We start from the raw sequence: 21,351 nt of genomic DNA on the forward strand, positions 1-21,351 counted from the left end.
GCGCACTATTCACTGGGATCCTATTTCAAATTCGCCTGACCTTAACACTGTGTATATTTACAACGTGCACTGAGTGGTCACGATGGTCATGTTTTTCATTTCGCCTCCATCGGACCCCGATCGCCGCCGTCAGGATTCGATTCCGGACCATCATTTCCTGCATTCAAACGCAGCAACAGCACATCCAGCGCAGCGTTCCGTGCGGGGAACTTAGGTGGTTTTTCGATTGTTGGATTTAACGCGTCGCGACACGTGGCCTAGGGGGCGCTGGGCACCGAATTATTTACCGGCACTGATTTACTCACACATGTCAGTCTATTCCACTTAACGTGTTGCCAAATGCTTCTGAAAAGCTCGATTAACGAGAAGGTGGATGTAACAGAAAATAACGCAGCCTGTAATAGAGAAGACGAACCCTCGTACGACGGCATTTAGTTAAAAAAATCAATGGTACATAATCAAGCCTTGCATAAGTTTCCCATAAAGAAAATTTTAAAAGCAAAATGAACACCGCCTTTGTAATTATACAGATGTATTGTGCATTCGTTAGGTGTGTCCTGCGATAGCACAAGGTAATTTATATTTCCTCTCGCGGGAGTTGAAATTAGATCTGCTGATTATTCCCCCAAGCGCCAGTTATGATCCAGTGGAGGCGCATCTTTCAAATCGAAACTTTTTGTGTTAGTGTGCCATGATTGCTGAGCAAAAACGCTCTTTTTTCCTTATGAGTTTGAAACCCAACCTAAGTTGTCCCCCATGCCGGCACGCACGGATAGGTTAAACACACTGATCTAGAAGGTGAACCCAGGATTTATCTCCTCCCGTGCGCTGCAGTGAAGACGCAGAAAGTCTCTGCGATGCTGTGTGCAAAGCATAGCATGGAATACGCTGGTATTGGTTCACTCATTACCTAACCCTGGCAAGGGCTAAGAATTTGGAATAATCCCTTTTCTAGAGAGCACATGCAGTAAGCATGAATCGAATTAACTTCACAGTACAGTACAGAACTCAAAAGTTATGCAGCTAGAAAACCGGTAGTAGATTTAGTTTATGACTAGTTCGATACGCAGGCTGTTCTTCAACTATCAGCAGTATAGTAATTGGATCGTGTGAATAGGGGATGTGAAATCAAGCTCAGCGTTTCAAAGAGAAAAACGAAAATTCCTCGGTAATTTAATTGCAGCCTTGTAAATAGAACCAGATAAAAGCCCCCGGCGGCTGTGGGTATCCCCGCAATCAGTACTTTGCCAAATGAGCAAATGACATGGTAGAAACGCAGTGAAAGAAAACACAACTGGCTTCTGAATGTGCGAAATTATCAGTGCCACAAAACAGAGTTGTTCTGCGTGTCTCGAACTCTTTTCCTTAAAACTTATTGGTGCGAGAGCATTAATTCGGAGGTTCACAACCTAGCAAAATCGTATACCGTTTTTCTGGCCAAGGGCAACCTGGATCGCACAGATTCCACTGGTGGCAGCACCACTTATCCGCTGCACCACTTCGCCAGGAGTGGTATGAAAACTCCCAGGAATGTGTGAATGTTAAGCAGATAAATATAAATTATGCATATCTAGGTACACCATGCTTTGACACTGTATGGAAATGCTGTAAACATCCTCTTTCATTTTTTTCAGACACTAATAAAGGGTTCAATTTCGATTTTTTATTTTGCTTGATCTGGCATCAAAGAAACAGTGCCGCAATGTTCAAGAGCAGGAACGGGAAGTTTCTTGGTAAGGTGCTCTTGCTTGATCAAGGAGAGTTGAGAATATATCGGCAGGCGTCTTCGGGATCTGGGTGAGCTGTAACAAAGCATGTGGCATTAAGCATTACACTGCGCGCCAGGAAATTACGTCAAGAAAACGTAGTTATTGCGGAAATGCGGTGACAATGCACGCCCCGATGCTTCTAGGGACACTCTTTAGAAGCCTAACACAAGCTCTGTTAGCAGGATTCAACTTCTGTTTACACATATATTGGCCATGAATACATAGAATACCAACTTTTCGCAGAAACCATACATCAGCTGTTGCCGTAGAATTATCTAAAATATTGAGATGACATGGCTTGTTTTTTCATCCTCCCTGTAATAATAATTAGCTGCAAAGCCCGGTTTCATTGAAGCCGAGACTTGAGAAGGTGCATAGTTAATGCAGCTCACCTTTATTTTATGCGTTAAACTTGCCCATTCGTTTATTCCGGGTGTCGGTTGCATTATGCTACTTCTTTACACACTAAACATGCCGAAAATTCTGCACGAAAGCATTTTTGAACTACGAAACAATTTATGAACTCAACTTTTTCATATAATGTAAGCGTTCATTATAAAAATAAATAAATCCCCTCATCACTCGACAGCAGACTTGCAATTTATGCTATTCATTTTTGACTATCCTCAAGAGCATTCCTCATTGGTATGGCAGTCTTAACACCTAAATGTGATCGACGGAAACACGTTAAATGAAAATTTTTTTACACATCAGAAGAGTGGACCACTACCTTCAATATAACCGTAAGAGTATGTTACAGTTTTTCAATATTCAAAAATTTTGTCTCAAAATGTTGGACACGAACTCTCCCTGGTTGGTTGCAATAGACAAATAGAGTACCAACGGATAAAGATTGCTATGATGCGAGGTTCATGTGATCATCAGTTTGGCGTGAAGTCATTACTCAGCACATAAGCATCGTCGTTATTGAACCTTCTCCGTCTTCTTGATGCTCGGTTTCAAGTATCGCGTTTCTTATTGAAAACGCGCCAAGCGTAACAAGATGGAAGGTCACTCACTCGAACAAGTAGCCATGCAGGAGGTACAGTTGGGAAAGTTGTTATTATTTCCGCCGCATCCGCCCCACAGGAAGGGGCCGCAGTACCCGAATCTGGCATCAAAGTACCATCTTATCATTGAAGGCCGCTCGTACCCGCATTGTCCTTCCTTTCGTGGTGCTTTGCAATATTTTGGGCGTCTGTACCCTGCGATTAAAATCAACTCATGATTTTAGGAACACCTTGGACGGATGTGAACGTAACAATTCTATGCTTGCAGATATATACTCAACGCTCTCAGAAGCTTTCGAATTTTTATTTGAGATGATTTATATTGTTGCTATGGGCTTCTGGAGATTGCAAGCATAGTCGAATTAGCTGAAGTAGAATGCTCTGCCTGTTAAACTCATCACCAGCCTTTAAAAAAGCCAGGAACACATGGCGAGTGCATCTGAGTGGTGTGTTGTGGCTCTTCCAGGACGCGCAGAAGCCAGAGATATCGAAGTGGCGATGATTACAGTTCCGCTCTCCTTAAAGCCCATTCAAGCGCTTATTATGCATAATCAGCGACGCAGCATGGCGCAGAAGAAAACCCCGTTTGTCTTTTTGCAGCGAGAGCTACACTGGAATGCCAGCCGAGCAATTCGGGGTGGCTGGGAGAGGAAAGTTGTGCGCATGCGCAGTTACCATGGCAAACGGAGCGGAGCAGCAGTTGCGCCGTGGGCTTCGCCGTCGCTGCGGCCGCGCCCGCTCCACCGACAGAACGAAGCGCGCCGCACGCTTCGTTGCCGCCTCTCCGCATGCAGCTCTATGACCCGAACCGCACGTCGAATGTGCAGTATTGCGTATAAAAGACAGAGATGTAATGGGCAGCTGTATCACAACATTTGATATGAAGGCAGAGGAGGACAGTCCAGCCGCTGCTAAACGGCGGTATGGATAAGAGAAGATTAACGCTTCCGATACTGAGGTTGTCTTTCGCCTGCCACTTGGATACTCAACAAAAGGAAAATGAGCGTAAGAAGGCGGGTAGAGCCGCGGAGACGCCCGAACAGTGAGAGGAACGGCTTGCCAGATGGAGCTGCCATACTGCCGAGCGTAATAGATGGCGCAGAGCCGCCGAAATGAAGCCCAGTGTGTGTCATTGCTAAGTATACAGTGACAACAACAGGCTCAGTCAGGGAAATGTACCTCTCGCTGTGCATATCCTGGAATAGCCGAGCTAAGCCATTGCTTAGCTCATATAGTATGCTTCCTTGCAGGCAATGTTGAACGCTAAATACCTACATGATTCTTCTCGGCTGTTTTGAGTTTTGTAGATGAATCGTGATCCGGGACTGCAGTCACTATCTGCCTCTCATCAGCAGTATAAGGAACAGCAGCACCAAGAAGGACCAAGTGTCCTGATCACCACAACGGCCTCTTATGCTAATATTGAGCTGGTCTGGTGTTATGCCTTCTACGGCCTGTCGTATCCAATGCTAATCACTCATCCCTTCTACCAGCCTGGTGAAAGTGAATCGATTGCGCTTTTTTTCTTGCTTTTGTGCCTTTGCTCTGCTTTCACGATACAGAAGCAGTTGTCACGGGTCCACGTGAAACAATACAGTCACGCATCCGGTCGAACTCCGGTTTTTTCTACACTATAAACAATAATTGCACAATACAGGAGTAAAAGTTGGGTAAGGTGTCCTCTAGCGCACTGCCTTTGAGACGCAAGGTATGCTCCCAAGTCACGGGGTAGATTTTGGTCGTTAAACATGAGGAATGCTTACTGCTGGCAACGGACGGAAACATTCCATTTTGAAATCATGCGAATTTATATATTTTTCGAAAACTTTAACCAAGTTTCCAGCTGTTCTATTTGCTCAAGATCTCAGGATCGACGTTTAAAATTCTTCCTCCTATATCTGACTACATTCAGTTAGTATGCTTTGCAGTGAAAATACGCCTCCGTTGCGAAGAGCAAGCATTCCGTACATCTTGTGACTGAAATCTACTCTGGGATATGCGTATTATAACTTGCCCTTAAAAGGTTTGACGCAAGAGGGCGGCTTATTTCCTTTGTATTCCTATATAGGCCTGTTCGTGTTTTGAATGTGTACAAGCTGTGGTGACTCTGGCTTTCGTGTTCGACTGCTGATCCCAAGGTGTCAAGGTCGATCCTGGTCGAGGCGGCCGTATTTAGGAGGCAAATGCAAATACGCTCTTTTGAAGCGCGATGTCGCAGCATTTTAAAGAACTCAAGCTGGTCTAGAATAATTTGGAGTCCTCCACTAAGTTGTCCCTCATATCTGCGTGGTTCCTTTCGAAACGTTAGACGCGACAATGTACAAAATTTGGCACTTTCTTTTCTTTATTTCAGTTCAAGAACCGTTTTGTGCTCTGATCTCCAATTTCTAAACAAGTTTAGGTTAGGCTTATGGGGGCTTGACGTCCCAAAGTGACGCCGTAGTGAAGGACTCCGGAAATTTCGACCACCTGGGGTTCTTTAACTTGTACGGACACCGCACAGAACAGAGGCCTCTGGAATTTCGCTTCCATTGAAATTCGACCGCTGCAGCCGGGATCGAACCCGTGTCTTTCAGGGCAGCAGCCGAGCGCCTTAACCACTGAGCCACCCCGGTAACGAGTCTCTAATAAGGGTCACGCACTTTTCCGTCTTAGACTTAAAGGAGGCGAGTTTCTGCTAGTGTCAAGCGCAGCGCAAAAGAGCGTATATCTCAAAGAAAATTCCAGAAAGGCTTACCTTGCACTAATACTACTATGAGACAGAGTAGGGCGTATAGAAAGCAGGTTGACGTCTTCATCTTTAAAAAGCTAGGAAAAGACTTGTATAGGGCTCGGCGTTTGCCTTTATATAGGCAAGCTAAAGCAACATTTCGAGTGACGTTGCCGGGGAAAACGTGCGAGAGCAGGCTTTGTGATGCCATGAACGAGAATTATAGCGTGGTAAATGTCTACAAATCCGTGTATATTCACGTCAGTTAAGGACAGCGTATATCTGCTTGCTTTGCTGCTGCACAATACACCGCATAGTTTTTGCGTCCATTGTCACAATAACATTTTTCCAAAGCCTACATGAAACCATAAGGAAATTGTGCCTGAATAATTGCTGTTCCATTCAAGAGGTAGATTTTGTCTTTAGGCCTGCGCTGTAGTCGTCAGACAAAGTTGAATGCATAATGCCTGAATCTTTTTTTTCTTGGTGCGAGGATTGTGACGCCTTTAGTATAAATTATAGGTTAGAAACCAAGGAATATGATTATTTTTACAATGTTTGATGTTCTAAGCACGTGTGCAAGGGTCCCACCCGGCAGGTAAGATAAAATAAAGTGTAGATGATATATCAGGCAAAGCCATTTTTTTTGCAGCAGGTTTATAAAAAAAAAATCGTATATAGCTCTGCATGTATTTCGCTCCTCGTTCTATGACGTTAGTGCACCGAACAGAGACTTCATATTTTTATCTTTACTGCGTTGGCGCTCTGCATTTGCTTGCAACAAAGAAGAGGAAGACGTGACTTCGTATTATATCTAAGCATATTAACGCTATGTGTACGTAGTGGTGCCGAACAATAAGAAACACCTGGGATATGATGCGTATTGTTTAACCTTTCTGCAGGCGCGTGTTAAAGGTCTAAGGTTAAGGCTCTATACCTGTCATGAACATTAGGCGGTGTTATTGGCACTTTTTTCTCAGGAACTCTTAGGGCGAAAGATATCTAAATGCTTCTGTTGTGAAGAACTTTTCGTTATGTGCTTGCGGAAAAAGTATCATGGTTTAAGATACATTTGTTATTTTTGTCCATTTCTTTAATCGCCCGTCCGAATTTTCGCGCCGAAGGGAGCAACACACGTCGTGGAAACCAATGTTCGCTGCGTTAACTTCTATATTGCTGCTTCAGTAGGCGCTACAATAGGTTTTCTAGGTACCGGGGAAAATAGATGTTTCTATTGCCATTCATTGGTGAGAAAAAGGATGGAGTGTCGCAAAAAGTGACGTTTTGAGATAATTGGATTAAAATTGAAAAAAAAGGTGCGCTCCATTGCAATATAAGACTGAAAAACTGCACATTAAGACGTTATTTCAGCACCCATCTTAGCAATGTTGACTTTTTGTTTACTTTTTACCTTGCTTTCTTTGCCTATTTTCTGGTCAACTGCGCAGCACTTTTCGCACAGCAGTCATCGCCGTCAGCGACAAACAGTCATTGCTCCCGGTATCATCCTGGCGAGACACCAAAGTACATGCAAATGTCCGTTTGGGTAATGCAGCTACCAATCTAGGTAATCGCAGTATTCATCTTGTTTATTTATTTTAATTACAATACACTGCAGGCCAAGTGCCCTAGCATGAGCGGTGCACCGATATATATGATTAAAAAAGCACGGCAATTAGAGCTGTACCAAATGCAACACCCTATATTAAACACCGGAAGAAAACTTGTCACAACATCTCAATCACATGAGAATGAACGAAGCTGTCGCTAAAAGAAACCTTGATGCACCTTCAAAGGAGCGCATGCAAACTCACTCAGTGACTTCAGTTATTTGTACCGTGAGCCAAATAATACACTTCTACACGGAGCAGAGACCCCACAACCACGCGCGAAAGTTGGCGAGAGCCCCTTCGGGCGTCTTTTTAAAACTCTCTCTGTCCTCCTTGTTTAGCCTATGCCTATGTGGGTTAAGAGGTGGTTATTGTTTAGATTCCTTCAGACGTCATACAGCTACCATAGCCGCAGGCGGTCAGCTGCGTCTCTTAGGTTGGTGAGCAAGCTCCGACTCACGAGGAGGATTCCTGGACCCGTCGGCAGCCGGTTGTAGATTAGCGTCTACTGTTGAGCGTGAAAAAAGCGATGAGAGCAGAGAGAAAGGCGTTAAGACGCCGAAATTATAGATAGCTCGTCATTTAACAAACGTATTAAAAATTCTCTTTGGTGGATATCCATGAAGCGGCGGCTTTTAACATGCCAGAAATACCGCAGTTTTATAGAAAGCCACTCTCACAGTCCATTTAAGAAGCGCACAAATCTTCAACACACACATAAACTCACAGGCAACGAAATACCTCCAGTTTCTATATGCTCGATTCCAGCATCTTTAACGACAGGAGAGAACAAACTGGCAGACTATTCAAAACAGTTATTTTGTTAGGAAAATAAAGTGAACTTCTTTATGTTACTCTTTGCGAAGTAAGGGGAGGGTGCATGGCAGCGGCAAGTCTCTCATGTGATAAGAGGGTGCACGTATGAGCTGTGACCAAGGGCGAGTTTGTGATTAAGTAGGAGGAATAAAAATTTTAGTCTTAGGGATTTTCGTCTTGACTGGAGAGGGTTGATACCATCAGCTGCCATTAGTTTGGTTGCCGAATCAGTGCGACCGTACTTCGAATAGTTGAAGCGTACCGCCCGACTCTGAATTTTCTCACGAACATTTACGTTGCATATCGTATGGGGTCCCACACGAGGTTAGTGTATTCGAGCTTAGGCCCTATGAGTGTTGTATATGCTGGAAGTTTAAAGTGTGCGGAAGCATCCTTGAGCCTATGCCTGAGTAGGTATAGCTTGCGAAAGGCGCAAGAGAGTATGTTAATAATGTGCACATTTTCAGCGCCTAAATGCCACTGAGCACCTCCTTTAAAGCACGCTCTCAAACAAAATTGCTGAATACTCATTCGCGTCTTATTTCTCTCCATAGAGTATTTTCTTTTCCTTCCTCAACCAGTGCATAGCCATGGTCAGAAAGTCACCTTTAAATCGTCTTTGTGTGCTGCCGGCAACGACAGTTTTCAGGAGTAATTACTGGTGTTAGATGTTATCCAGCATATAGACAATACGCCGTAAATTGGGCGGCGTTGGTAGAATTTGACCCCGTGATCATCAACATAGGCTGATCAGCACAGAATCAGTGTTTGGTTTGTGCAAAAAAATTGTTCTCCTTTACTTATTCCGCGGGCTGTGAAGCTTCTTGATTCGGAATAAAAAAAAGCTCAGTATTTCTAGTGAAATCCCATTGGACCCGAGAGCAAGATTAAACAACGCGCTTGGGTAAGTCGCACAGCGTCTAGAACTAAATTTCCCTAACGACAAATGCCTAGGAAGTTTGTCGTTGTTGCCAGATGGGCAGTAGTAATCCGTCTATTCACGGAGACAATTAGTGCGCCTTTGATATTATTTTTTAAATAGCGCATATCTACATATTGCTGATATGTGTTAAATACAGCACTTTCCGTCACTGCCAACGTTTCTAGTATGATAATTTTTCACTTCAAAAAAATATGTTCGCACGGAAGTTTGACACTCTCTGATTCCACAAAAAGAGGAAATTTCAAGTCACGAAAGAAACCAAAACCTGGTTTTCTTTTATTCTCACAACCCTGATCTTCTAATGGTTCTGGAAGGAACAGCCAGAACACGATTTCTGTTTCTGGAAGTTTTGACCAATTGGTTCCTATAGGACACAGTTTGTGCGTAAAATATAAGATAACAAGGCATTGCTTGCCGAAGGGAGCAGTTTGCGTAATTTTTAGCAGTTGTAAGGCGAATATTTAATAAGAAGAAAGGATATAAAAGCTCAGCAAGCATAGCTCTCATAAGCCATGCCCGTTTTTTAGAAGAAATCTCTTATTCCTTGACCGTGACGTGCAGCTCCAGCTTGCAACCTGCCTTCCACGACCTCATGCAACTTGGCGTTGCCGATTGTTGCTTAGAGTCGTAACGTTATTCCTTTGTTATCGATACGGCTGACAAAACCTCATAAACATGTTGCAGCTTAGCCCAGACCATAGCGCACAATTGCTGCTGGAAGTCGCTTTCACGAACATTATAACTTTGTTTTCGATATGCTACTAATAAACCGCAAGTACCTGATACAGCTGTGCCCAGACCATAGCACACGTTGTCTGCTGAGAGTCGCTTTCACGAAAATGACACCTTTGTTGTGGGAATGTCTGATAAAACAACATGCACCTGGTTCCGGGCTAATTGGAGAGACATAGGAGAGGCCCTTGCCTAAGAGTGGGTGCAGTCAGGCTGATGATGATGACCTGATTCAGCTGGGCACACACCATAGTACACGCTTGCTGCTTTTAGTTGCTTTGACGGACGGTTCTTTTGTTGTCGATTTGCCTCATAAAAACGCCATGCACCTTATTCAGCTGGGCACAGACCATAGCACAGATTTGCTGATTGAGTCGCTTTCACAAATATGATTTCTTTGTGGTCGATATGGCTGATAAAACCACATATACTTAATTTTGCTGTGCTCAGATCATACCACACGTTTGCTCCTTGGAGTCGCTGTCAAGAGCGTTTGTTCTTTGTTTTCGCCATGGTGATAAAACCACATGCAATTGATAAAGCAGTGCCAAGGCCATAGCAGGCATTTTCTGCTTGCAGTCCCTTTAACGAACTTGATTCCTGTGTGGTCGATATGGCTGATAAACAACATGCACCTGATTCAGCTGCGCCCTGACCATACCACGTGATTTCTGCTTAGAGTCGCTTTCACGAACACGACTCCTATGTTTTTGTAATGGCTGAAAAAAAACACATGCGCATGATTCAGCTTGGCTCAGATCATAGCACACGTCTGTTGATTTGAGTTGCTTTCACGAACGTTATTGCTTTGTTGATTAAATGTATGATAAAACCACATGCACCTAATAAAGCTGGGCTGAGATGACAGCACACTTTTGCTGAATGAAGTCGCTTTCACGAACGTTACACCCTTGTGGTCAGTATTGCTGATAAAACCACATGCACCTGATTCAGCTGGGCTCTGATCATAGCACACGTTTACTGCTTGGAGTCGCTTTCCCGAACTTTATTGCTTCGTTCTCGACATGACTGATAAAACAGCCTGCACCTAATTAGGCTGGGCTATGATCATAGCACACGTTTGCCGTTTGGAGTCGCTTTCGCGAACGTAGCTGCTTCGTTGTTTACATGGTTGATAAAGCCGCCGGCAATTAATTCAGCGGAGGTCAGATCATATCACACTTCAGCTGCATGCATTCACTATCATGAACGTTACTGCTTCGTTGATTAAATAACTTTTAAAACCGCATGCAATTAATTCAGCAGAGCTCAAATCACAGCACACGTTTGCTGCTTGAAGTCACTTTCCAGAACGTTACTGCTTCGTTGTCGATAAGACTGATCAAACAGCATGCATCTACTTAAGCTGGGCTCAGAACATAGCATACGTTTGCTGCTTGGTGTCGCTTTCACGAACGTTCACGCTCGGTTGTTGATATCGCTAATAAAACAGCATGCAAATAATTCAGCAGGGCTCAAATCGCAGCACAAGTTTTCTGCTTGAAGTCGCTTTCCCGAACGATACTGCTTCGTTGTTGATGTGGCTGATAAAACAGCATGTACCTAAGTAAGCGGGACTCAGAATATAGCACCCGTTTTCAACTTGATGTCTCTTTCCTGAACGTTACTGCTTTGTGGATTAAACAGTTCAGAAAACTGCATGCAATTAATTCAGCAGGGCTCAAATCACAGCACACGTTTCCTGCTTGAAGTTGCTTTCGCGATTGTTACTGCTTCGTTGTCGATACGACGGATAAAACAGAATGAACGTAATATAGCTGGGCTCATATCACAGCACACGTTTGCTGCTAGAAGTCGTTTCACGAACATTACCGCTTCTTTGTCGATGTGGCTGATAAAACCGCACGCACCTAATTCTGTTGTGTCCAGACCATAGGACACGTTTGCTGCGTGGAGTTGCTTTCATGAGCGTGATTCCTTTGTTGTCGATATGGCAGACGGAGCAAATGCACCTCATTCAGATGTGCCCAGACGATAGCACGCATTTGCTTCTTGGAGCAGCTTTAACGAATTTTACTTCTTCTAATGTCGATACGGGTGATAAATCCTTATGTACCTGATCAGCTGGGCCCAGACGATTGCACACATTTGCTGCTTGGAGTCGCTTTCACAAATGTTGATCTTTAGTTTTTGATATGGCTGAAAAAGCCGCATAGACGTGATTCATCTGCGCCCTCACCATAGCACACAATTCCTACTTGGCATCGCTTTCACTTGAGTTATTCTATTATCGTCAATATGGCTGATAGGACCGAACATTTTTAGGGTAAAAACAGTATATTTGAGTGTGTTTGTAATGTATTGTTAATGTAAGGTAATGTGTTTACTATATATCTTTAGTATGATTTTTATGTATCATAAATATACTCAGTTGGGAGAAAATGTATTTTTTATAGATTTGTAAGAATGTTCAAAATATTACTCCTAACATACTTAGAAAGCCGCAGTGGTGGCTCAGTGGTTATGGCGCTCGCATGCTGCTACGAAGGACGCGGGTTCGATCCCGGCGGCGGCGGTCGAAGTTCGATGTAGCCGAAATTCTAGAGGCCCGTGTATTGTGCGATTCCAGTGCACGTTAAAGCACCCCAGGAGATCGAATTTTCCGGGCCCCTTAACTGCGGCGTCCCTCATAACCTTTGTCGCTTTTGGAATGTTAAACTCCCTTGAACCATAAACCGTTAGCTGGCCCCACACCATAGCACACATTTGTTTCATGGAACCGGTTTCGCGAGCGCTAATTCATTATTGTCTATGTGGCTGATAGAACCGCACGCACCTGATTCAGCTGGGGCCGCATCATAGCACACGTAGGCTTCACGGAATCGCTTTCATGTGAGTTATTCTATTATTGTCGACAAGGCTGATATAACCGCATGCACTTGGTTCTGCTGGGCCCATACCATAGCACTCATTTTGCGTCATGGAGTCGCTTTCATGAAAGTTACTGCTTTGTTTTCGATAGTTTCGATATCACGCGTTTTCGATAGCACGAATTTTACTTGCATACCTAGCGTACAGCGCCCGAATGCAATCGGAGTTCTCTGCTCTAAATCGTTTCCGCCCCCGGCGGCTAACGGATGTGGAGATTGTCTGAGAGTGTCAGGGCATTCATAGTTAGTGACGGCTTTGCATGGCTTACATAGCAGTGGTGACGTATGGTGAAGATATCTGAATGAAAAAATTGGCAATAAAATCTGTGCATGCATTCTATTAATTTTTTCCATGGCATACTATTATCATTGAATTTTATTTTCGTCTCAAGTTGTATTCGTAATTGCCGCTCCAAATCTGTGCTGAATTTCTGAAAGACGCTAAAACGGGTTCGAAATACTACTGCCAGATTGTTCCAGGAATCCGCCATTTTAAGTTTTAAACCAATTTCATGGAATGTTGTGTTAATATATATATATATATATATATATATATATATATATCGCAACAATATTACATGTAACAATGCAAAAATGCGTGAAAACATCGGAATCATTTATTGAAAATTAATGCGTGTTAGCTTTGCTATTGACAAGAATCTGCAAGAACCATAATCATGTCAGGAAATTGTTAACGTTATTTGAATGGCAGTATGCCTATGGGACACCATGATAATTCTGCCTGCTAAGCAGCTCTCAGTGATTTCAGCGCCAGCGACGTCAATACTATATTTACTCGACTATGGTCCTTGCCGGCTGCTGTAACACTTAAATTTTTTTTACATAAGATCGCTAAGCAGTTGTCCATTTATATGCGTAAATATGAACGGAATATTCAACGAAAATAGTCTCAAATATACAGCATGGAATGGCTCATGTAGCTTTCCGAAAGGAAACTGAAATCTTTTTCGGAGAGATTCCAGTGGTTTTTGCTGGGCTTGCTGTGAACATAGTTAGTGCTAGAATAAATGCAATGTTAGAAAAAGTATACATGACGTTCATGTATTCTTTTCGAAGAGTAGTGATTTTTTATGTTGCTGTCAGAGGAGCGTATTGCTGGAGTCATGCAAGAGTTAAACGTTAGCGGAAGGGCACTGTGCAGCGCTCCATATACAACGTGGAGATGAGTAAGACGCTACGCAGTGTGAACAGAATACAAAACCAACAACAAAATTTTTCCTAGAACCGTAGATTCACAGGACAATGGAACCCTTATTCTGCGGCGAGCAGTGAAGGAAGTGCTGAGAGATAGGCTTTACAGCACGGAAATTTTCGAAGCACGCAGTGGACTATACGCTTTTCGTATAATGTAGTATGCCCGCGTTTATTGTTCTTTGTCGATATATGAGACAGATACTGCGCCATTTCCTTTCCCCAAAAAACCAATTATTATTATTATTGTTGATCTGAGCTAGGATATCGTTAACGTTCGTTCCATATCAACACAAATATGATATCATTGCAATGCCAAGCAAACAAAGGCGAGCGGAAGACGCTGTCTTAAATAATTGTGCAAGAAAGCGCAATACGATGATTCGTAAAACCAAATGAAGCCAAGTTGTGGAATAAGCTCCATATTTCGTTTTAAAGGACAAAAAATATGCTTACATGCGCAAAGTTTGAGAGGCCGCCTCTTGTTAAATGCGAGCAAGGAGGATTGGTGACGTGAGTGAAAAGGAGGTAGCAATTCAAGTGCTTGTGTCGGAGTGATGGAAGTAATGCCCGTTCTTAACGTGCAAGTTGCAGATTAGGAATTCGTAAGCATACAAAGCACGTTTGTTGTAGATAATAATAATAATAATAATAATAATAATAATAATAATAATAATAATAATAATAATAATAATAATAATAATAATAATAATAATAATAATAAGAAGAAGAAGAAGAAGAAGAAGAAGAAGAAGAAAAAAAGAAGAAGAACAATTTGTTTTTGGGGAAAGGAAATGACGCAGTGTCTGTCTCATATATCGTTGGACACCTGAACCGCACCGTCAGGGAATTGATAAAGGAGGGAGTGAAAGAAGAAATGAAGAAGGAGGTGCCGTAGCGGAGGGCTCCGGAATAATTTCGGCCACCTGGGGATCTTTAACGTGCACTGACATCGCACAGTACACGGGCGACTTAGCGTTTTGCCCCCATAAAAACGCAGCCGCCGCGGTCGGGTTAGAACCCGGGAAATGCGGATCAGCAGCCGAGAACCCTAACCACTGAGCCACAGCGGCGGGTAATTTTCATATGGCGGATGAAATAACATGCGCCTGATTCAACTGCGGTGAGACTATGGCATACTTTTTTTTGTTTAGAGTCGCTTTTATGAACGAACATTATTCCTTTGTTTTCGATATAGCTGATAAAACCACATGCACTTAATTCAGCGGGGCGAGAACGTAGCTCACGTTTGCTGCTTGGAGTAACCTTAAGTGAGTGATTTTTTTGTTGTCGATATTGCTGGTCAAACAAATGCAGCTGATTCAGCTGGGCTCAGATAATAGCAGACGTTTCTTGCTTGGGGTCGCTTTTACCAACCTTACTGCTTCATTGTTGATGCGGCTGATAAAACTGCATGCACCTGACCCATCTGCGCCCAGACCGAAGCATACGTTTGATGCTTGGAGTTGCTTTCACGACCACTAGTTCTTTGTTTTCGATATGGCTGATAAAACCGCATGCGACTGATTCAGTTTCGCCCAGACCATAGTATACGTTTTTTGCTTACAGTCACATTCAGGAACGTGATTCCTTTGTTGTAGATATGGGTCATAAAACAACATGCACCTGATTCAGGTGGGCCGAAACAATAGCACACTTTTGCTGCTTGGAGTCGCTTTCACGACTGTTAATGCTTCATTGTCCATATGGCTCATAAAACAAATGCCCCTGAATCAGCTGGGCCCAGAGGGTTGCGCACATATGCTGCTTCTAGTCGCTTTCACTAGCGGTACTGCTTTGTGGTGGATATGGTTGATAGAAGAGAATTAAAAAAATTCAGCTGGATTCAGATCATAGCACACTTTTATTGCTTGGAGTCGCTTTCACAAGCCTAACTGCTTCGTTGTCGATATGATTGATAAAACAGCATGAACTTGATTCATCTGGGCTCAGAACATAGCACAAATTTGTTGCTTTGAGTCGCTTTCACTGACACTACGGCTTCGTTATCGATAAGGGTGATAAAAGAAAGCTCATAATTCAAGAGGGCCCAGACCATAGTACACGTTTGCTGCTTAGATTCGTTTTGACGACCGTCACTCTTTTGTTAGGGATATGTCGCATTAAACCGCACTCACCTGATTCATCTGGTACTACACCATAGGACACATTCGCTGCATGCAATCGCTTTCACGAGCGTTATTTCATTATTGTCGATATGGCTGATATAACCGCATCCACTTGATTCATCTGGGCGCACACCATAGCATTTGTTTTGATTCTTGAATATGCTTTCAAGCAAATTACTCTTTTGTTTTCGATATGACTGATAAACGCATATGTACCTGATTCAGCTAGGCAGAGAACAAACAACGCGTTGGCTGTGCATACCTAGCGTAAATCGCCAGAAAGTAATCAGAGTTCTCTGCTCTTAATCTTTTCGGTCCACGTCGGCTGACGGATGTGGAGATTCTCCAAAGAGTCCTGGGCGTTGACCGCCAGTGAAGGCCTTACATGGCTTACACAGCATTGCTGAAGTATGGTGAAGATGTCTGAATGAAAACAAATTTGGCAATAAAATTGTTGCATGCAGTCTATTCATATTTTGCATGGCATGATATTACTTCTAAAATATATATTCGTCTCAAGTTTTATTCGTAATTTCCACTCCGAAATTATGAAAAATTTCTGGAAACAAAACACACACAAACAAATTAGAATTACTTCTGCCTTATTGTTCAAGGAATCCGCTCTTTCTAGTTTTAAACCAAAATCATGGAATGTTCTGTACGTATCTAATATATCCCAACAATATTGCATGTAAGAATAAAAGAATACGTAAAAAGAGCGGAATCATTTTTCGAACAATAATGCGTGTCAACTATGAACGTAAAAAGAGCGGAATCATTTTTCGAACAATAATGCGTGTCAACTATGTTATCGAGAGGGATCTGCATGGACAATGTTGATGTCAGCAAATTTTTGACAATATCTGAATTGCAATATGCGTATGGGACACTACAAAAATTATGCCTGCTAAACAGGTCTATCTAATTTTAGCGCCAGTCACGTCCATACTGTCTTTACACGAATATGGTCCTCGCCAGCTGTTGTAACACTAATAATTTTTCTAAATAGGATCGTTATACAGTTGTCAATTTGTACGCGTAAATATGAACAGAATATTCAAAGAAACTGTTCTGAACTGTAAAGCACCGATTGGCTTTTTCGTCTTTCCGAAAGGAAACAGAAATTACTTATTTTTTCGAAGAGATTCAAGTGCTTTTTGGAGCGCCTGCTTTGAACATAGCTTGTGCTAGAGTAAATGCAGCGTTAAAAAAAGTGTACATGACGTCCATGTATTCTTTTCGAAAAGTAGCGGTTTTGTAAGTCGCTGTCGGAGGAGCTTATTGTTGGAGTCACATACGAGAGTTAAACGTCAGCGGAAGTGCGCTGTGCAGCGCTTCATAAACTACGTGCACAGGAGTCTGAAGCAACACGGTGTGAACAGAATACAAAGCCAGTAGCAAGAAAATTTTTCCTAGAACCTTACATTCACAGAACAATGGAAGACCGGTATTCTGCGATGAGCAGTAAAGCAAGTGTATGGAGTTAGGTTAAAAGCACAATTGCCAAATTGTTTAACATGCAGTCCTTTGAAGCGAAGTATGACATTACTACGGCGTACTTCATCCCAATTTTTCAAGCATACTTTGGATTGTACGCTCTTCGCAATATGTACTATGCCCGCGTTAATTTTTTTTTTTTGATCAGACCTAGGATACCAGGTAACATTCGTTCCCTATGAACCAAAATATTATATTATCATTCCAATGCCAAGCAAACAAAGGCGAGCGGAAGACGTTGTCTTAAATAATTATGCAAGAAAGCACAATGTGACAATTCGTAAAACCAATGGAGCCAAATTTTTGAACCAAGTCCCATATTTCTTTATAAAGAATAAAATTCTGCTTCATGCGCAAAGTATGAGACGCCACCTGTTTGTATATACGAGCAACGAGGAGTGGATGACGTGAATGAGAAGGAAGTTGAAATTTAAGTGATGGCGCCGGAGTGATGAAAGTAATGCCCGTTGATTACATGCAAGTTGCAAAATAGGAATTCGTAAGCACAGCAAGCAAGTTTGTTGTCGATTTGTCTGATGAAACATGTGCCTGATGCAGCTGCGCCCATACCATAGCACACGTTTTCTGCTTAGCGCCGCTTTTACAAACATGATTTCTTTGTTTTCGATATAACTAATAAAAACCACAAGCACTTAATTTAACTGGGGCCAGACCATAGCATACGTTAGCTGCTTGGAGTCGCTTTCGGGAGCGTTTGTTCTTTGTTTTCGATATGGCTTAATAAACCACATTCGACTGATTCAGCTGCGACCAGACCATAGCCTATGTTTTCTGCTTTGAGTCGTTTTCGGGAACGTGATTCCTTTGTTGTCGATATGGGTCATAAAACAACATGCACCTGATCCAGCTTGGCGCAGATCATAGCACACGTTTGCTCCTTTCAGTCCTTTTCACGAACGTTACTGCTTCGTGTTCATATGGCTGATAAAACAAATGCAGCTGATTCAGCTGGACTCAAATTTTTGCTCAAGTTTGCCGCTTGGAGCCGCTTTCACGAGCGTCACTAGGGGAGTCTACGGCATTGTTATTCCAAAGGATTTGTGGGACATACTGGGCCTATTGGATGTGGAAGATGGAGTAATTAATCTCTTAAAAGATATGTATAAAAGTAACTGTGTGTTTATTAAATGGGGGAAAATGTATTAAGGCCTATAGAGATACAGCGGGGGGCTTAGGCAACGATGTCCTGTGTCACCTTTCTTGTTCATGTTGTAGCTGCAAGAAATAGAGTCCAAAGAAGAGAGGAGCAAACTAAGCTTCAATATTTCTTTTTCAAGCAAGGAGAATGGATTAAACATTCATTACTGGGACTGGGCGGATAATGTAGTGATAATGTTTTACAATAAGGAAGATTTTCAGAAGTTGATATTGATTTGTGGTGCAGAGGGCGGTAGGTTAGGTTACAAATTTAGTAGAGGAATAATCTGCAGTCATATTTAATGATGAGGGCGGCCAGCATAGAATACAGGAGTTCACGCTAGAAGTTTTGGATGAGTACAAGTATCTTGGGGTGCGGATAAATAATAGTGCTGAGTATTTGAAAAAGCATAAAAATATGTAATGAATAAAGCTAATAGGAATGCAGCTGTCATTTAAAATAGGGCACTGTGGAATTAAAATAGGTGTGAAGAGGTAAGGGGGATCTGGAAAGGGGTGATGGTACCTAGTCTGACTTTCGGCAATGCGGTCCTGTGCATGAGAGCAGATTTTCAAGCAAGGTTCGAAATCAAACAATGCGGCTTAGGGAGGCTAGCTTTGGGAGCACATGGCAATACATCAAATAAGGGGGTACAGAGTGATATGGGATGGGCGTCGTTCAAGAGCAGAGAAGCTAGCAGTAGGACAGCATTTGAGGAGCGCTTGAGAAAAAGGGGGGAAAAGCAGCGGCCTAGAAAAGTTTTCAGATACCTGTACATAAGGAATGTTGATACGAAATGGAGAAAGCGAACTAGAAAATTAACTAGCAATTATCTGAACAACATTATGGGGGAAAATAAGCAACTATCAGTTAAAGAAAAGGTTAAAGGAACATGTAGAGCTTTGTGAAAAATAGGGACGCTGAAGAAATCGGCACTGGGAACATACAGAATCTTAAAGGAGGAAATTGCCGCAGAAAATATCTATGATAATTGTAGGGGAAGATCTTTGTTGTTTGAGGCCAGGACGGTAGTTTTGTGGACTAAGACACATAGGGTCAAGTACCATGATATAGACACGTTGTGCGTTGCGGGCAGAGAAGAGGAGGAAACTGCTGAACATTTGGTAATGTTTTGTAAATGGCTCCACTGTACAGTGGAACGCAGCGGGGCTGATTTATTCAACGCATTGAGATTTAAGGGCAGTGAATGAAAAATAGATTTTAAGTGTGTAGAAGTAACCAAGCGAAGGTTATCTGATTTGTGGCTAATTTCACAATGTGGCTTGAACCTAGGCTAGGTGGCTTGAACCAACGCCCGATTTAAAGGGTTCAGCCTTATCCATCCATCCATCCATCCATCCATCCATCCATCCATCCATCCATCCATCCATCCATCCATCCATACATACATACATACATACATACATACATACATACATACATACATACATACATACATACATACATACATACATACATACATACGTCCGTCCGTCCGTCCCACCCATCCCATCCATCCCATCCATCCCATCCTTTTTTTAGCTCGTGACGGCGTTGGTGCAGGATGCTTTTTTCGGAGCTCCGGTGACTTCGTCCGAAGCTAAGTCCTTTTTGGTATTTGCTTTTGTACATGCTGTAGGGCGGTATGTTTAAACCGGGTTAGGGGTAGGAAGGCTAGCGTGTGTGTGTGCCGTAGGTATTTGTGTAGGAATTTTGGCGGGCTTTTACGTTATGTAGTTGGCCGGACGATGGGTCGGCATGCTAGGAAAGCCAAAATGGACGGGGAGCTAGTGCTGTGCCAGGAGTGTGACCGTTGGTGTTATTTAGACGAGACCGAATTAGGGATCTTAGCCGAGGCTGACGGGGCTAGCTTGGCGCGCAGGCTATGTAAGCGTCTTAAGGAGGACGTTCGGACGTTGGAAGGGGAAAGGGCAGCTATGGTTAAGAAACGCAAATGGGACCTGAAAGTGGAACGCGAGGAACGGATTAAGCTAGAAACTCAGGTCGTCGAGTCGCTTAAAACGGATAGGTCTAAGGCCGACCTGTTGGAGTAGCGAATTGTGGGCGAGCTGAAAGAAGAGCGGGGAAAGCGGGACCAGCTAAAAGAGCAGGTAGAAACGCCCAGGTCGCGGCGGGCAGGTCATCCCAGTTCGGATCAGTGTCAGGCGGAGGATGAAGAGAACGTGTTGAACCTAAAGGAGGCTCGTCGATGCTACGGCGCTGCAGAGCAGCAGGCTTTGAGCGGGGAGGAGAGAACGGTAAAAACGGGCCCAGTGACGCGCGACAGACGTACGGCGGTGGGAAATACAGCTGGGCGATCCGGAGGGCAACCGTCGCAGTCAGGAAGCGAACGGTTAGAGCGCAGAAGGGTCCTGGTAGTCGGTGTCTCGAACGTAGTGAGGGTGGAGGAAGGCGTTTGACGACAGTGAAGGCGGAGAGGCGGGTGCAGGTGGAGGCCTAGTCAGGGAAGTGCATGGTAGATGTAATGGCCAAAGCCCAGGAGGTGGTAGGGGACAACATGGATAACGAACACCTTGTCGTTACTCATGCTGCTCTCAAAGTTGTGCTGTAGAGGAGGAGCCAGAACGTCGAGAAGCAGTTAGAAGTGGGGATGCGTAGCTTAGGTCTCCGAGAGTGTGCATGTGAGCATATGCACAATCCGAGAGGTCCAGAGGTAGTCTAGCGGAACGTAAAAGAGGATCGTTGAGGGTAACCATGTAATTAGGTTAATGAGTCGACGACTAGAATACGAGATAATGTATGTTAACAGGGACGTGTATGAGGTCCGCTCCCAACCTTTTGCACAGGATGGCATTCACTACGGTGGTGCCACTGTCAAGTAGGTAGGGAGTCGGATAGGTTTCCAGGCAACA

The sequence above is a fragment of the Amblyomma americanum genome, chromosome 5, assembly GCF_052857255.1.
Source record: "Amblyomma americanum isolate KBUSLIRL-KWMA chromosome 5, ASM5285725v1, whole genome shotgun sequence".
Lineage (NCBI taxonomy): Eukaryota > Metazoa > Arthropoda > Arachnida > Ixodida > Ixodidae > Amblyomma > Amblyomma americanum.